The following is a 15754-nucleotide window of genomic DNA, read 5'->3' as shown; positions in this document are numbered from 1 at the left end:
CATAATTTCATCACTCAACCCTATCTTCGCAAATTAGCCAGAAGTGGCACAAGAAGGGAAGTAAAGTAAAGCAAATCAATCAATCAATCTTTGTTTCCACATATACTATCACATTTACTAAATTCTCAATTTTCTCATTAAGGACAAATCAATGTCTTACTCGATTGGATTCGAACCCGGGACCCCTGGCGTCGTAGTGCGCTGTTCTAACAACTCCCCCACGGAGATCGTCAGAGGCCTCCGAGGTACTACGGGCCTCACAGAACGTCACAGGAGTACTATCGGATTATAAATTATGGATATTAGAATTTGGATAATAAATAAATAAATTATATAATACATAATCTATAAATAAAAAAAACGTTCTTTATTTATAGAATTTCAAAGAGAGCGATAGTTTGCCAAACTAAAAAGAATCCTATTTTGTTCTCACGACGATAAAAATAGAAGGCATAATCAAAAAAAAATTGGTAACTATATATTGACACAGGATTGAATAAGCTGAATTTTGATGTAACTCGTTTTTATGTGGTTCTACTGGTTAACTTTTAATTGAGTCCAAACTTGAATATCCCTAATTTTTAATCCGATAGTAGTCCGGTATAATCAATTTACAACATTTAACACAACGCAGTACAAAAGCCTAATATTTAGTTTTCTGGCTGAATCGTTCCTTCTTATTCATTCAGAACGTTGGAATCATTTCCAAGAACATTTGAAATTTTACATAACATCAGAAAGTATTAACATTATACTGATATACTTAAAATCCAATCTTTACCGTTCTCCATACTGTAACTTTATTTTTCAAATTATCAAGTGAAAGATGCAATATACAATCTAGATAAAATTTTACTCTGCATTTGAAACTTACTCTGAATTCGAAAGAATCCCCAACCTTCTTCATATATTTATTTACTGTACAATAATTTACGGATCAAAGTTCCACATGCAATTTTTTTTTTTTTTTTGAAAGTTTCATGTGGAGGATGAATGACGAAATAGTTTGTAAGATAGTAGTTTCAGACTTTGAAAACGCAATTCCAGTTTGTAATTTGCAGATATTTAAAATTTCTCTGGTTCAAATTTGGCTGCAAGTTATCGTTGTCATAGTTCTGAAAAGTATTGTTTCGTATTAAGAACTTTACATTCAAACGCGTGCAGAAGACGAGCCAAAGTGCACAAGTACTAATTTAACTATCTTAACCTACTCTAAATACTTGATGAGTGCTAGGAACATCAAACTTAAATGTCTTAACCTACTAAATTCAAGCCTATTGAAATAGATTTATGATCACACGGTAAATGAAACGCTTTGAGAATATCGATGAAAATCTGTTAGTTCTTAGTTTAATTAAGCAATAAAGGAGAAAAGTTACATGAACTCACAATGAGTGACTGTGCAATTGTACGAATTATTATTCGTTAAAGGACTTTGTCCGCAGATTTTTCATTTCCATTCCCATGTGTGTCTGAGTTGTAAAACCGGAAAATATACTACAAGGCTGATATGCGACACACATTTGTACATTAACGAAGTAACTTGCATTACACTAATCTTAGATCTTGCTCTTTTTGACAGAAATGTACTACAAAGAAATAATGTAACATCCATTGGTTTATATTGAGTACAAGGGTACAAAATTATTTACAATGTATTTGTGAAATACCAAAATTGAACAAAGTTGCAAAAATGTCAATGATGGGTGTACTATTCACTCATGCAATATTTACCATCGTGCATACTATACAACTCTATGTAACTCGAATTGAAGATGTACTAAGTGAATTTAATTTCCAATAGCGTGGAAGTTAGTACGCGATCTTCGAAATGCACATTTTCGACAACGTTTTTCACAATAATGTGAACTTACAAATCACAATCAACATCGGTTTGTGTTAAATAAATGAATTTGTTAGTAATTATAAATCCGACTTACATAAAATGTACATAACAAATCAGTTAGGCTCACTACGTACTTCGCACTAGTTGAACACATTTTCAAGATATTGATGACTTTTCTTGTGGTACTGTCGGTTAGGTTACGTTTTAGATTTTGAACTTCTTTATTTAGTTAAAGCAGGTTGATAGAGGTTGTTTGTAATCTTTAATTTATTTGCTTCTGAATGCAGACGTCTTTTTCTCCTTTATAAACGATCGAATATGTTTTCCAACTACGAAACATTGCTTGCAGTTTGTGTATATACCTTCGTCTATATATTTTTCTCTTTTCTGGCAGCATAGTCTTTAACTTGTTTAGGGCACGTCTTCCTCGATTTTTTGGTACTAAAGTACGTAAATTTCTTAAATTGGGTGTAATTTTAGCGATGGCACTGCAGTTGGCTTCAGCATGTTCTTCGGTGGAAAATACAGAATTCTGCTTTCAAATCTTGCACATAGTCTTCTTCACAATAATTGGCACTGCACACTTGCATTTTTTACATTTCGTTTACAAGCATGAATCCACTGTTTACTTACGCAATTATCGACTGGAAATCTATGATATTTTATGTCAGTTCCTTTAGTTTTCTGGTTATAGTTTTCATCGCTTGCTACAGCACAATTAGACATGATTGCAGTCTACAAGTACAAAAATACAATAAAAATAAATCGAACGCTACAAAATCAATAACCTGCTTGTTCCGATTTTTGCGACGTGTTAGTAGCTAAATGTAGCCCGCACCAAACTTACTGCACATAGCATCGAGCACCGTCAAACCCGATCCTCCCAGATGACGTAATGCATACGTACTTCACATAGCTACGAGCACCCCCTGGAACAAAATGTATGCAAGAGGCAAGCAAATATTTATACCGCTCCAAGTTCATTCCCAATTTTCGTAAATTAAAAGTCCTTGACAGATTTCCCTCTAATGTAACACCAGACAAGTTATCCGTGGTCAGGAAGGCACTCGCCCGAAGTTCGTGGGTCAATTTTATTCATTATTATTATTATTATTATTATTATTATTATTATTATTATTATTTGAGTTGTAGTACCAAGGTGATTCCGATTTGGACCTCAAGAATTCGAGTTCAATAGTTTTGTTGATCAAAGACACCGCGCATCTAGGGTTCTGCTTATGTATGTATGTACTATATATGTATATAGATATATGTGTGTGTGTGTGTGTTGTGTGTGTGTGCTGTGTGTGTATGTGTTTCTCTCTCTCTCTTTGGAGTTCGAAGACAAGAACTTTATATACTATCGGAGACGCTAATTTGTCAGAACGAAATTGCTGTTCACTGCACAAGTAACATCAAGCCTACTGAACTTGTATGTTGCAATTTAGAGTATTTTGTCTTTTTTATGTGTTATACATATTTTCATTTTGTTTATTCCTATGAAGCACTAGAGTTAACAAGTTTGCAATTGGACAAACCGGGATAGGGACCCATAATAAATTGTTTATTAAATATTATACTATTCAAGATTGAGAAACTAGCCTATCATCAATTCATCTGATTACGCCCCACGTACATTATTACTTGACTCTGTTATTTAGCGTCACTTTTCTACCACTTCTGGTTAATCGTGGCGATGGGAATGCGTGGTGATATAATGAAATTGATGAAGAGAGACTCACAACTAATGTTCAGGCCGGGATTCGAGCTCGGGATCCCTAATGTCGTAGCGCGCTGTGCTAACCACTCCGCCATGGAGGTCAACGAGTACATTGTTAGTACCAGGCCTCGCACATACATAAGGTCGCCCCTGTTTGTGCTATCTAGTTGCTATGACACTTTTATCCCATAAACTCTAATTTGTGGTTTTAAAAAATATTGTAACCTGTCATCCTTTACAAATCAAAACTTTAAGAAAATGCAAATTTCAACACCAATGTGCAGTTTGAGTTTGTTAAGAAAGTGTAGAGAATACAATTTTGGGAGTAAGCGAGTAATACCCTTATGGGTATTAAATGTCAATCTCCTCTTAGACCATTATTCTTAACTAGTAACGTGTCTTGAGTCTACGTACTGAAGTATCTTATGAAAGATATTAGTCGCAAGAAACAATCTGATGAAATCTGCTCACTCGTCTATACTGTTTGGTGAAGGATTAATAATAACAGGAAACAATTCAATTTGACCTTAGTTCAGAAATAATTCTTTCTCCTTGGAACCATCAAGTGCAAACCACAATACAAGAAGCTGGCACAATCTGGAGATAGCTCCAACGCGACCTCGAAAATATCGCGTAACTTTGAACATAATCCTGTATAAAAGGAACCACGAAATGAACCGACTCAGCAGTGTGGTATCAAGAAACTACAAGCTACATTCACAATGAAACTTTTGGTAAGTAATTGTGGTCTTGTTAGTAGACTGAATAGAGACAATTCCTGTTATCTTCAAACTCTTTCAATACTTTACAATAAAGTTGCACGTGTGGGAAGTCCACGCCATTCATATTACATATGTATGTATGTATGTATGTATGTATGTATGTATGTATACTATAACAGAAAAAGCTGATAAAAATACAGAAGTTTAATCATTATAAAATTACTACAGAATAAAAAAATGCAAAGATAAAGAACTAATTCCAACTCTACAGATTTCAATATTCAATGTGGATAAAAATAGAGCATTTAATATAAATATGAAACAATATGCATACCAAATAACCTACATAATGTGTGTGTGTGCGTCTGTGGGGGAGCGTGAGAGAGAGGGGAGAGAAAGATAGATGTGCTCTTCGTGGATGAGCTCCAAATTTTTAATGAAATGAATATCAACATAAAAACGCACTAATGATTTCAATGTGTAAAACTAACTAAAAATCTGGCATTGAGGAAAACATCTGTATTCAATATTTGAACTAAAATTATCGCTTGTACAAATTCGGATCACAGAACGCTTTAATATGATAACATCGCCACAGAAATCTATATTATTCGTATTTAACCATTTTCACAACTTTAATATACGATTTATATTAATAGATTGTTTCCTTCCATCCACATTTGTGTAAAACCATTTCTTGATTACTTGTTATTCTTTTTTAATATCTTCGCTGCTGCTAATCTAAAATTGGATTTTGTTCATTTTCTGACACCTTCCTTGTAAGGTTTAACAAATTAGAAAATGAATGTCTTATAACATCACACATCCACAGGAAATATCATACAGTGAACGATTATAATTCAATCCTGAGAATGTTCGCGATTTTCAATCAAGGTTTCTGTCCGAGATATGTGCAAGTAGTCAATGTTATAATCAACGGCTCAAATAATAATGATGTTGGAATTTCAAAGCTATAGGTCTAGTTGTATATATTTCCTTCTCTGCAGGCTTTCTTGGTTCTCCTCGCCCTTGTGGCTCTGACAGTGGCTCAGGAGTCGGAGAGATTCAACAGAAACAAGCGCTCCATCGGACTTGGCTACTTTGGCTATCCCATCGGAATTGGCTACGGCGGTTTGGGCTACGGTGGTTTGGGTTATGGTGGATTCTATGGCTGAATACGATAAGTAAGTTCTCAGTTTTAAAAAGTAGCATTTAACATGTAGAAACTTCACCACGTCATTACGAACGTAAAAAGTATAGACAAACCTTATTTGGAAAAATATTGACTTTCGCTGACTGCTCGTTGTTATTATTTAAATTACTCTATGTTAGTATCGTTTATCTCTGATTTTTAATTGAAGTCTGTTGGCAAACTAATTGTAATCAGTAATAATCTATTTTATAAACAGTACTTATATTCCATGTAAGAAACATTTCCATTGTAATGGAACTAAAGTGTAAGTATAAATTCTAAATATTCTTACCACCTTAACATCAGAGTTTAACTAGCTCAATCTTTAGTTAACAACAATATTATTCTAAAGTAATACATAACTTAACTGAACAAGCAATTGTGCTGCAATGATGCGCATAATACTGAATTCTTTTGCAGAAAAAACAACCTTAAAGTCAGATAAATTAAATTTTAACATAAGATGTGTCATGTACATATATATTAATATAATGCATTATTTTCCTACTTCCAGATGAAATGGACCAGAAATTTCAACACAAGGAATGAGAATCGCCTTTCTTTCTTCAAGACAATTATACTAACTCTTCTGTACAGTATCTTTCGAGCTTGAATAAAAAAATATTCAACAAAAATATTACTGTCCTCTAATTTCTAAACCTATTCTTTCTAGAACAAGGAAATATCCAAACCACTCGTACACAAGGGCTTTGCAAAAGTTACAAAATAGTTAGAATTTCCTCTATGGCAAAAATTTGTCTCAAATTATGCAGTAGAGTACACGTATGTAAAAAGGTTCCTGGCTATCAACCTTGCAGTTGCCTAAGCATTGGACAGGATTACACTGACATTGGTTACGTATAATGTGTCCAACTATGAGGTTCTTTTCACGCGTTTCTTTCTCTTGCAAATATTAATATTTCCTCCTAAGGTTTTTCGAGTAAAATATCCTTAATACACAGTGCAATAACGTGTGTGAATATTAACACTGCGATTATGCTAGAGAGAAGTGTTGGGTATATTTATGAATCATACTGTTATCAAACGTTTCAAGATGCCCTTTCATTTTTGAAAACCAAATTCCCTAAATTTTCAAGATAATTTAAAATAATTTTCCCGACCACATTGTAATGATATAAAATACTAAGAAATAAGTGTTTTTGTCTTCAAGTTTGTAGGTTAATCAAATGAAGAAAGTTTATTGAATATTGTTGATACTAAATTACTAAAAAGTGACATTTTTATGCGAAAGTTTCCCACAAAAAGTACAAGAGTTAAAAACGAGAAGTGTTTCCGGTTTCCAGTTTGGCAAGCAAGGGAAAAAACATTTAATTTCCTTACTTTTTCAGGCTTTTTTACATTTCTAAAAAAATCCATGACACTTCAACTCGTAAGTTGAATTCCTGACCATTTTCAGCTTAGCGAAAACATCCGTTTGCTTTTGGTATTCAGCGGAATGGTAGTGATTTATTTTAAATCGCTTTTCTGCCAATTAAGCTAAACGCAACGACGAGGATAAATTATAATTGCATGAAATGGATCAAGGGACGTTTAGAAACGAACACTCATGCTCAGATCAGGACTCGAAGTTAAAACCTTCCATTAAAAGCACATAAAAATAAGCATTGAAAAGCTGATTGAGAACAGTTCGCAAGACAAGTAAGAGAAAGTACACTCAGAAACCGCCACGAAACTTTACTTTAAATTAATAATACTTCTTACAAACTGCTGGGGTAGTAAATTGAGCTGATGTAGATATTTTCCTGAGTATTTCAGAGTAAAGGGGTCAGGACGTTGACAAAAACTCAGTATGAGATATAATAATAATCAAATCATAATTATTAGTATAATAAACAAATAAAAAACAATTTATTTTTATTTCTTTATTTTTATTGTTAATGGATACTTTTCTACTCGATCGACCAGAGATATTTTCAAGCACAACCGTTTTTATTCTTTTTAAGTTTCATGCGGTTACTATATTAAAATTCATAACTATTATAATTTGTTATTTGCATTTGAACACCTCATTCAAGAAAAATATTTGAAAGTTGCAAGGACATTTTAGTCCCAAAGTTTATATTGTGTGATCTCTCATAAATATCGTATTTCTGTAATTCTGAAAATTCTTTACTTTTTCTATTAAATGTTAGAAAATGATACTAGTAAGATTTCTATTCCTATTAATTCTCATTTAGGATTATATCATGAATGAACCCAAGGATCATTAGAATGAGCCACCTGGAGTAATAGTTAATAACATCTGAGTTGCATTGAAAAAGTATTGAATACTTCAATTTACTTATGAAATTTGTATTTTTACACTTAATTCTTCGATCTAAAGCAATTCTCCCTTTGGTTATTTCGCTGGTATACTAATTAGGTGAACTTCTAACTACAACATTAAAAGGTTTGTTCCTTTCTTTATGTATATATTTTGAAAATAACATGAAAATTTCCAGGAAGGCCGACGGACTAGTCGAACCTCCCCGTCCCGACGGTGTAAGATGCATTTCTCACACGAATAACGTAGCATATCTATGCAAGAATTATGAAAGAGAGGCGGCAAATTCTACACTGCCTATGGGAGTCACGCTTCAAATCTGACCTTTGTACTTGGAATACTGAGGGACGTGTCATTCTGCAAGAATTAAATCTTTTTGGAGGCTCATACAGCAACAAGTTACATCTTTCTAATTACTGGCGCTTCTAAGACAATAATGAGTGGTAAAATCGCTAAACACGATCATATTCTATTATTATATACACCACTATTTATGAAATAAATCGACCAGGGAAGTTCCCATGGATAATATCTGGAAGGGTTTTGACAGGGACATAATTTTCAAAAAAGGCGTATGTGTATAGTAATTTCAGCACAGACATTTCCTAACAAGTATATGAAAATCTTGAATTCTCAATACTATTTCTCCCAGAAGTAATTGTTTTCCAATTTCTGGAATGAAAATTTCACATTTAGGGCCACTTCAAATTACTGTATCCTGAAACAACCAGATCCCGGCACCGAAACATCAGGATGCACACATCCATAGTAATTTGCATAACAAAAATGTGTGACAACAATTTCTCTGCCACTTGCCAGGCACACTCAAATTACACGAACTTTTCGAGTTATATTACTTATTAGTTGAACGGATTAAAAGCTTAAGAATGTTTTCATTTCAACACACCGTGGTCATTTGCTTACATAACAATTCTACTCCACCTTTAGACGGGAAATTCAGAACGTTATGATTTAAATATTGAGATGTAAAAGAGAAGTGGGCAATTATCATATAATACGCTTTATTTTTAATACTACTTTTTCGAATATAATTCGGGGAGGGTTTAACCATTTCGGCACATAACAGGAGAGAGCAAAACACACACACACACACACACACACAGATCCAGGGGCTATATATATATATATATATATATATATATATATATATATATATATATATTGATATTGATATTGGGCATTCCATGTCTAAGTGCCCCTGGATCTCAATTTTTTAAATTAAATGAAATGCTGTAACTTTCTATCTTGTGAGTCAACAATCTAGACTTGTAATTTGGATAAAAATTCAAGTATTATACATAATTAAGTTAAAAGGTAGAAGGTATTTTACATATTGTTCATTTATTTTCACTTTTTGATTTACTTGTGTTTGTATTGTGTCCCACCCGTGACACCAAAAAACAATTAATTTCTCCTTTACCTGTTACATTTCTCTTTCAACTCCACTACCATTGTCTTAAATATTTTTTAATTTAAAAATTCACAGAAATTGAAATACATTTCTTATTAAGTAAAGAGGCAGTGTCTTACCTGGCCCACCCGTGACAATGAAATGCCCCCATTTATATATATTGTGTGTGTGTGTGTGTATGTACATACAAACATACATATATACTGGGCTCCAGATCAAGGGTTTATCGTATGTTGCTTTAAATGGACTGGCCTCCGAAACTTCCCCATCCCCCGAAAAATCCCTGTGGCTAAGAGAAAATATTACTTTATAATTTAAAATAAACCTCCTAATTTGGGGGGGGGGGTCAAACTTTGCATGTAGACCGTATGTTTAGTTATTGTACTTGTTGCGATATAGTCTAATTTTAAAATAAATATAGTATTAATAATTTAATGTAGACTCTATATATATATATTTATTAAAGCATGTTACTATATATTACTGGGTCTCCAGATGGCGCAGTGGTAGCGTCGTCGCCCGGTGGAGGCACATAGTGGTTCGGATCCCACTTTAAACTGTAGGTCCAGTCCCGATTAGCCTTACTGTGCATAAAGTGGACCTAAAACACCAAATCAATCAATACTATATATTACTGAAAACTTATGTGGCATAGAAATTGTATGTTCTTTTTGCTTATATCTTATCATGAATATTAACATATGTATATTGTTCTCTACATAGTATATATAACATATTAAATTTTACTCTCCAAAAACATCAGCCTAATTACGGCCCTGTCTTTCGGTGCGTCTAAATCGAATTTGTAAATCAATTGTAATTTGCTGAAATTTCCGTATATAAATATTTATATTTCCTGGTTCATAAAATTCTCCAAGGAGAGAAATTTTTAGCACGGTAAATGTCAGTCCCATCTCTACAAAACGCGATTCCTTGCACTAAAAGAGGAACATAAATTAAAAGTCATTGAAAATAAAATATTAAGAAAAATATATTATATTTTAAAATGAAAAACTAAACATATGCTTACAGGCCGAATCCAAGAAATATGTAATAATCAAAATTTAGTTATTGATAACTCGTTTGAATCAGTTTCCAAATTCAAGTACTTAGGAGTAATATTAACAAATGAAAATTATATTAAACATGAAATAAAAAGCAGGCTTAATTCAGGTAGTGCATGATATTTTTCTCTTCATAAACTTTTTTCTCGTTTAATATCTAAGAAACTAATAGAGAATATACACAAAACAGTAATTTTGCTGTAGTATTATATGAATGTGAAATTTGGTCCATTTCATTAAAAGAGGAACATAAATTAATAGTATTTGGAAATAAAATCCTTAGAATAATATTTGGACCTAAAAGGGATGAGGAGACATGTGAGTGAAGAAGGTCACACAATTTAGAACTGCATAATATGTATTTATGTTCATATATTATTAGAATAATTAAGTCAAGACGACTTAGATGGGCAGGCACGAATGTGAGAGGAAAGAAGAGTTTACAGGATTCTTGATAGGAAACCGACTGGAAAGAGACCAGTAGGAAGGCCAAGACGAAGATGGAGAAATAACGTTGAGATGGACGTAAAGGAAATCGATAAGGATGAAAAGGATTGGGTTGATGTTGCGCAGGATAGGGACAGATGGAAGGCTTGTATTTCTGCAGTCATAAACCTTCCGGTTTAAGAATGCTATGGAGTTAGTTAGTTGAGAAAAATATTTGTACGTAAAAGGGATGAAACAATGAATGAAGAACGTTACTGTACAGCTCAATCTAAAGTCATCCCATGATACAATAATTAAATCAAAAAAGTTTCGATGGGCAGGTCATTCAGCACGGGAAGAGTCAGAAAACTTCACAGGATCCTTGGTGGTAAGGGACCTTTAGGAGAACAAGGCAAAGTTGGAATACCAATATTACTATGAGTCTGAAGGAAATTGATCTTGTTGTGGTAATAAGCCTTTGGGTTTAGGAACACCAAAGTGTTTGTTCATTATGCTGACACCGTTGATCCATCTACTAGCTGCATTAAACCGACACCTCACGCACTTTTATGTAGAGTGACTGTGTGTGCGTGCGTGCATCTTGTTGAAGAGCTTATGCCTGCCAGCATCTGTAACAGCAACTCTTAACTTTTTTCTATTTTTCTTGTGAGAAAAGTAATTTAACTGAGTATAATGGGGAAATTTTCATCTTAGTACCTGAGGAACTGTTTCACCTTGGGACCGATAGGTGCAAACCACAAAACTGGCACAATATATCCACATTGACCTTGAAAATGTTGGTTCTCCTACTGTGTAATCCGGTATAAATATGTCCACAGAATTATACTCAACAGTACGGTCTCAGGAAAGGAACACAATCTGATCATCATCATGAAGCTTTTGGTGAGTACAGCTACTTGTACTTTGCTTACACCGACCGCCGTGACGGAGTGCTTAGCTTAGCACGGTCCGATGCCAGGGGTCCCGGGTTCTTTGTGAGTGTCCCTTCATCAATTGCATATCATCACTCAACCTCATCTTCGCAATTAGCCAAGAGTGGAAGAAAAGAGAGAGACAGATTAGCGAAGAGGACCTTTGGAATTTGGCGAAACCAGATCTTCTTTAATTCTCAAAAAAATTGATCCAATTTATTCGCCGAATGAAACAAAACTTGAAAGTGAAGTTTCTTGCTACTGCAAAGTAGCCGCGTACCAATAGTGTCTGTGATGAGCGAGACAGGAAGTCGCATATACCCTGTTTCAGCTAACTGTGGAGCAAAGCCACGCAGTGGCCAGAGCGAAGCAGTACACGCTGCTGGGAATGCCGTCGCTTTCCCCCACTCCACGCAATTCCGTTCCTCTACTTGCGCAGGGACTTAATTTCGTTTGCATGCTCTACAATTAGCTGGGACAGAGTATATGTACAGTCACCGGCAAAAAAATGCGACTCCTCGATCCTCAATTTGTACTCGCTTTCCTGCAAGTTATTATGTGTGTTGCCTAATGCCTAACTCTACGGTTATTAAAGGATTTTAATAGCAAATGTTCAATGGCATCTTCAGCCACCGCCGTAGAGTTAGGCAACACACATAACACCTTACAAGGAAGCGAGTGTTCCAGGATTTAGGGTCCAATTATTATTGCCGGTGACTGTACATTGCCAGAAAATTCTTGGTGGCACAGTGTGTTCGATTGACAAGCGCACACAAAAACTCACGAGAACGGGCACCTGTAGTTATAGACATAGGAGTGCGAACGGGGGATGCAAGGGGCCAATTGCCTTCCTAATCATGGACGTCCGCAGATTTATTTCCACGGAGGAACATGCAAGGTCTTTTTCCATGGAGCATGTAAATTACTATGATAGAAATCAAATTATAGGTGTGAAATAGTATATACTTTTAGGTTGACATTCGATTTCTAAGGAGGAGGTGTGGCCATTCTTGTTCCCCCTTCCAGACGTCTATGTTCCTACATTATTATACTTTCACCTAGAAATTTAGTGTAGAGGAATCTTATCGCCATTATTAAACTATATTATACGAGTACTATTATTGCCCCTCCCCAACCTTGGACGGAAATCAATTCAAGGGGGGCAAACATTGAGATAAAAGAAAGCAAGACTAGAAGTATCTAAGAGTAGCAGGACAAAAATATACTCAAGATGGAATTTGTTTTCACGTCTTCCTTGCATTATTTCTTCCAGACGGCCGAGAGCACCTGCAGGGGAGGGGTTACATAGGGGCAATTGCCCCCTTGATATCAAATGTTGTACAAATAAAATACATTTCGTAAAATTTTCTTATAGTTCTCAAGTTCAGAGACGGGGAGTTTGGTCCTGGGCGCCGAAATAAAAAAAAATGTAAAAGAATAACACGGCGGCCCATTGATTTTTTGTGCCATATTAAATCAATATTGTTTTCAGTTTGCAAAAATTTGGATCAAAAAAATTTCTTGCTCGGTTCGGTCGCAATTTTATTGTTTTTTGTAATGCAATGTAAATTACCAGAGAGAGAGAGAGGGAGAGAGAGAGAGAAGTTATAACTACCAAGTACTTCAGGCTCTTGCTGCTAACAGTATTGTTTTAAATGCATGAACACAATTGTTTGGAGAAAAAGGAGCACAGCACATTTCAGAGACAATTTATTTATTCATTATGGTGCTTCGATATTGCTGCATTAGACCATATATATAATGTATAGCCTATACAGTGAAAAAAATGAGGTTCTTCTTTCACGACTGAACTTTCATCAAGTCTTTGCCCCTCTTAATCAGAGGGTCTGCGGTTATGGATATAGATATCTATAAAATGGTTTACAAATCAATGAATATTTAAGTCCTAATTCAGTGAAGTATATTGATTGGTGGTTTATTTCGTTTTCTGCCACTTTTGACTAATCGCAAAGATGAGGATGAGTCATGATGTGTTGAAATTGATGAATGGACACTACCGAAGAACACCCATGCCCTGCCGCGATTCGAACCCGGGACACATAACACTGTAGTGCGCTGTGCTAAACCACTCTGCCGCAGGGGTCGGCTGAAATACATTAGAAAACTTAACATCTATACAGCGGTTCCATATTCGATATTTTCAGATTATACGTATACCAATTATTGATTTCCAACGGTTAACTACATGTCCGAATTACTTCTGAAATGTTTTTGTTTTTTTCGAGGAATTTATTTAATTTCACTTTCAAAAACTTGAATTCTTGCCAACTGTATCATCTTATATGTTCTCTCTGTATATTCTAGTGCTTTGCAGGTAACATTCACTTGTTATAGTTTGGCAATACAGTGCCACATGTGAGCCTATGTTCTAGCTTTTTTTTTTTTAATCTAGACAAATCCGCACAAAAATTCCACAAAATGTTAAGGAGGATTTACAAACATGTCTAATTTTCCAAAGATTAGAATTGTTTTTTCAGGTCGACAATTGTCATTAACTGTAACATTAAATTGGGTTTCCTGCTATCCCTCCGATGTTCAATTGTTGTTCCTTCCTTTCAGGCTTTCCTGGTTCTCCTCGCCCTTGTGGCTCTGACAGTGGCTCAGGAGTCGGAGAGATTCAACAGAAACAAGCGCTCCATCGGACTTGGCTACTTTGGCTATCCCATCGGAATTGGCTACGGCGGTTTGGGCTACGGTGGTTTGGCTTATGGTGGATTCTATGGCTAATTTTCCAAAGGTAAGTAGACCTAATGTGATATCGAAATATTTCTATTTTACTTTAAACAACACTTAGACTAAAGCGCATTGGTGATAATTTCGTCTTTGTGTTGAGCAATGACTCTTTTATTTATTAGCATGCAGAATTGACAATTGCATTTAAAGTCTTGCCAGCTGGTTTACAAGGTTATGTCTTGACAGACAAAAATTGGTGGAAACATGCAAGGATTAAATTCTGAAAAAAGTAAAACCCTGTACAGTGGAAACATATTGATCGTTATTTTGAAAGGAAGTGTAAAATATTAATTTAATTAACTGGGAAATTTCATGACATTATGCATGGAATTTTATTATATTGAAACCTAATAAAATAATTGTGCAGAAAATTAACGTGAAATTGCATCTAAATTCTTTAATATGATAAAATATCCATAGTTACTAAGTGTGAAATTCACTGTGAATAACACTACTTTCTTAAGTATAAACGAAGTGAAGTAAAGAATAAATATATATAGGGACGTAATATAAAAGGGAGCTATAGGATAAAGTGTTTAGATCTATAAAATAATGCCTCTTTCTTTAGAAAATTATCATAGTCGGTTGTCATGGAATATAAAAAGTAGAGAGAATAATAACCTATTTCATGAAATAACAAACTCATAGATTTAGAAGAAGAATATTTTAAAACAAGTTCAGTTCTCATTCAGAGATTTTTAATTTTAATATGCAGATTATAACACTATTAAGCCTGTTTCCATGATATGAAAAACTCAATATGCTGACCAAGGCACAAATTTATTTTATTATAAAACATAAACATAAACTAAATGTACTAAGTACAAACATTTGTACAAACATTTGTACTTGGTACATAGTCTGAAGAAGACCTTGCTAGAAGGTTGAAACGTTACGTTTAGTTTATGTTTTATAATAAAATAAATTTCTGCCTTGGTCAGCATATTGAGTTTTTTAATATGCAGAGTAGGTTATTTATCACTATTTTATGTCTAAGTATGGCAAAGCTAAAATAAATATTTTTCCTTACTTGCAGTGAATTGGCACAAGACAGGCGAAATGCGAAGCTGGACTTAATTTCGTTTCTTGCTGTTTCTTCAATATTGAATCAATATTCTCGTTTTCCTGTTCAAAATGGTTCGAGCATTAAAAAACTCTTTACCACAAAAGCTTGGTTATTTGTTGTTTGCTATTTAAAATTAACTATGTTCACTTAGAAGCATCAGAACTACTGTCTTGGGAGTGATTCCACATTGAAGTGACACCAAGGATTATCTATTATCCTTGGTGACACTGCATATCATGTGACATGTCGTTGGAAAATGAACTTGAAGAAACAAATGCAACTTCCCATACCATGATGATATGAAAGACCACATATG

General features: G+C 34.4%; 2 long non-coding RNA genes across 2 annotated transcripts; both read left to right on the top strand.

The window, feature by feature from the left end:
• Positions 1-2785: 2785 nt before the first annotated feature.
• LOC145980836 (uncharacterized) lies at positions 2786-6088 on the top strand. Its single transcript, XR_014440894.1, has 4 exons — positions 2786-2798; positions 4256-4300; positions 5296-5472; positions 5995-6088. It is a non-coding gene; the product is annotated as an uncharacterized LOC145980836 (long non-coding RNA).
• A 5453-nt stretch (positions 6089-11541) lies between these two features.
• On the top strand, positions 11542-15537 carry LOC145980627 (uncharacterized). The gene is made up of 3 exons (XR_014440862.1): positions 11542-11589; positions 14199-14376; positions 15409-15537. It is a non-coding gene; the product is annotated as an uncharacterized LOC145980627 (long non-coding RNA).
• Positions 15538-15754: the final 217 nt, after the last annotated feature.

The sequence above is a fragment of the Lepisma saccharinum genome, chromosome 28 (genome assembly GCF_977018435.1).
Source record: "Lepisma saccharinum chromosome 28, izLepSacc3.1, whole genome shotgun sequence".
Lineage (NCBI taxonomy): Eukaryota > Metazoa > Arthropoda > Insecta > Zygentoma > Lepismatidae > Lepisma > Lepisma saccharinum.
Note: the sequence above shows the minus strand (reverse complement) of the source record. Positions and strands in the feature narration are given on the sequence as shown.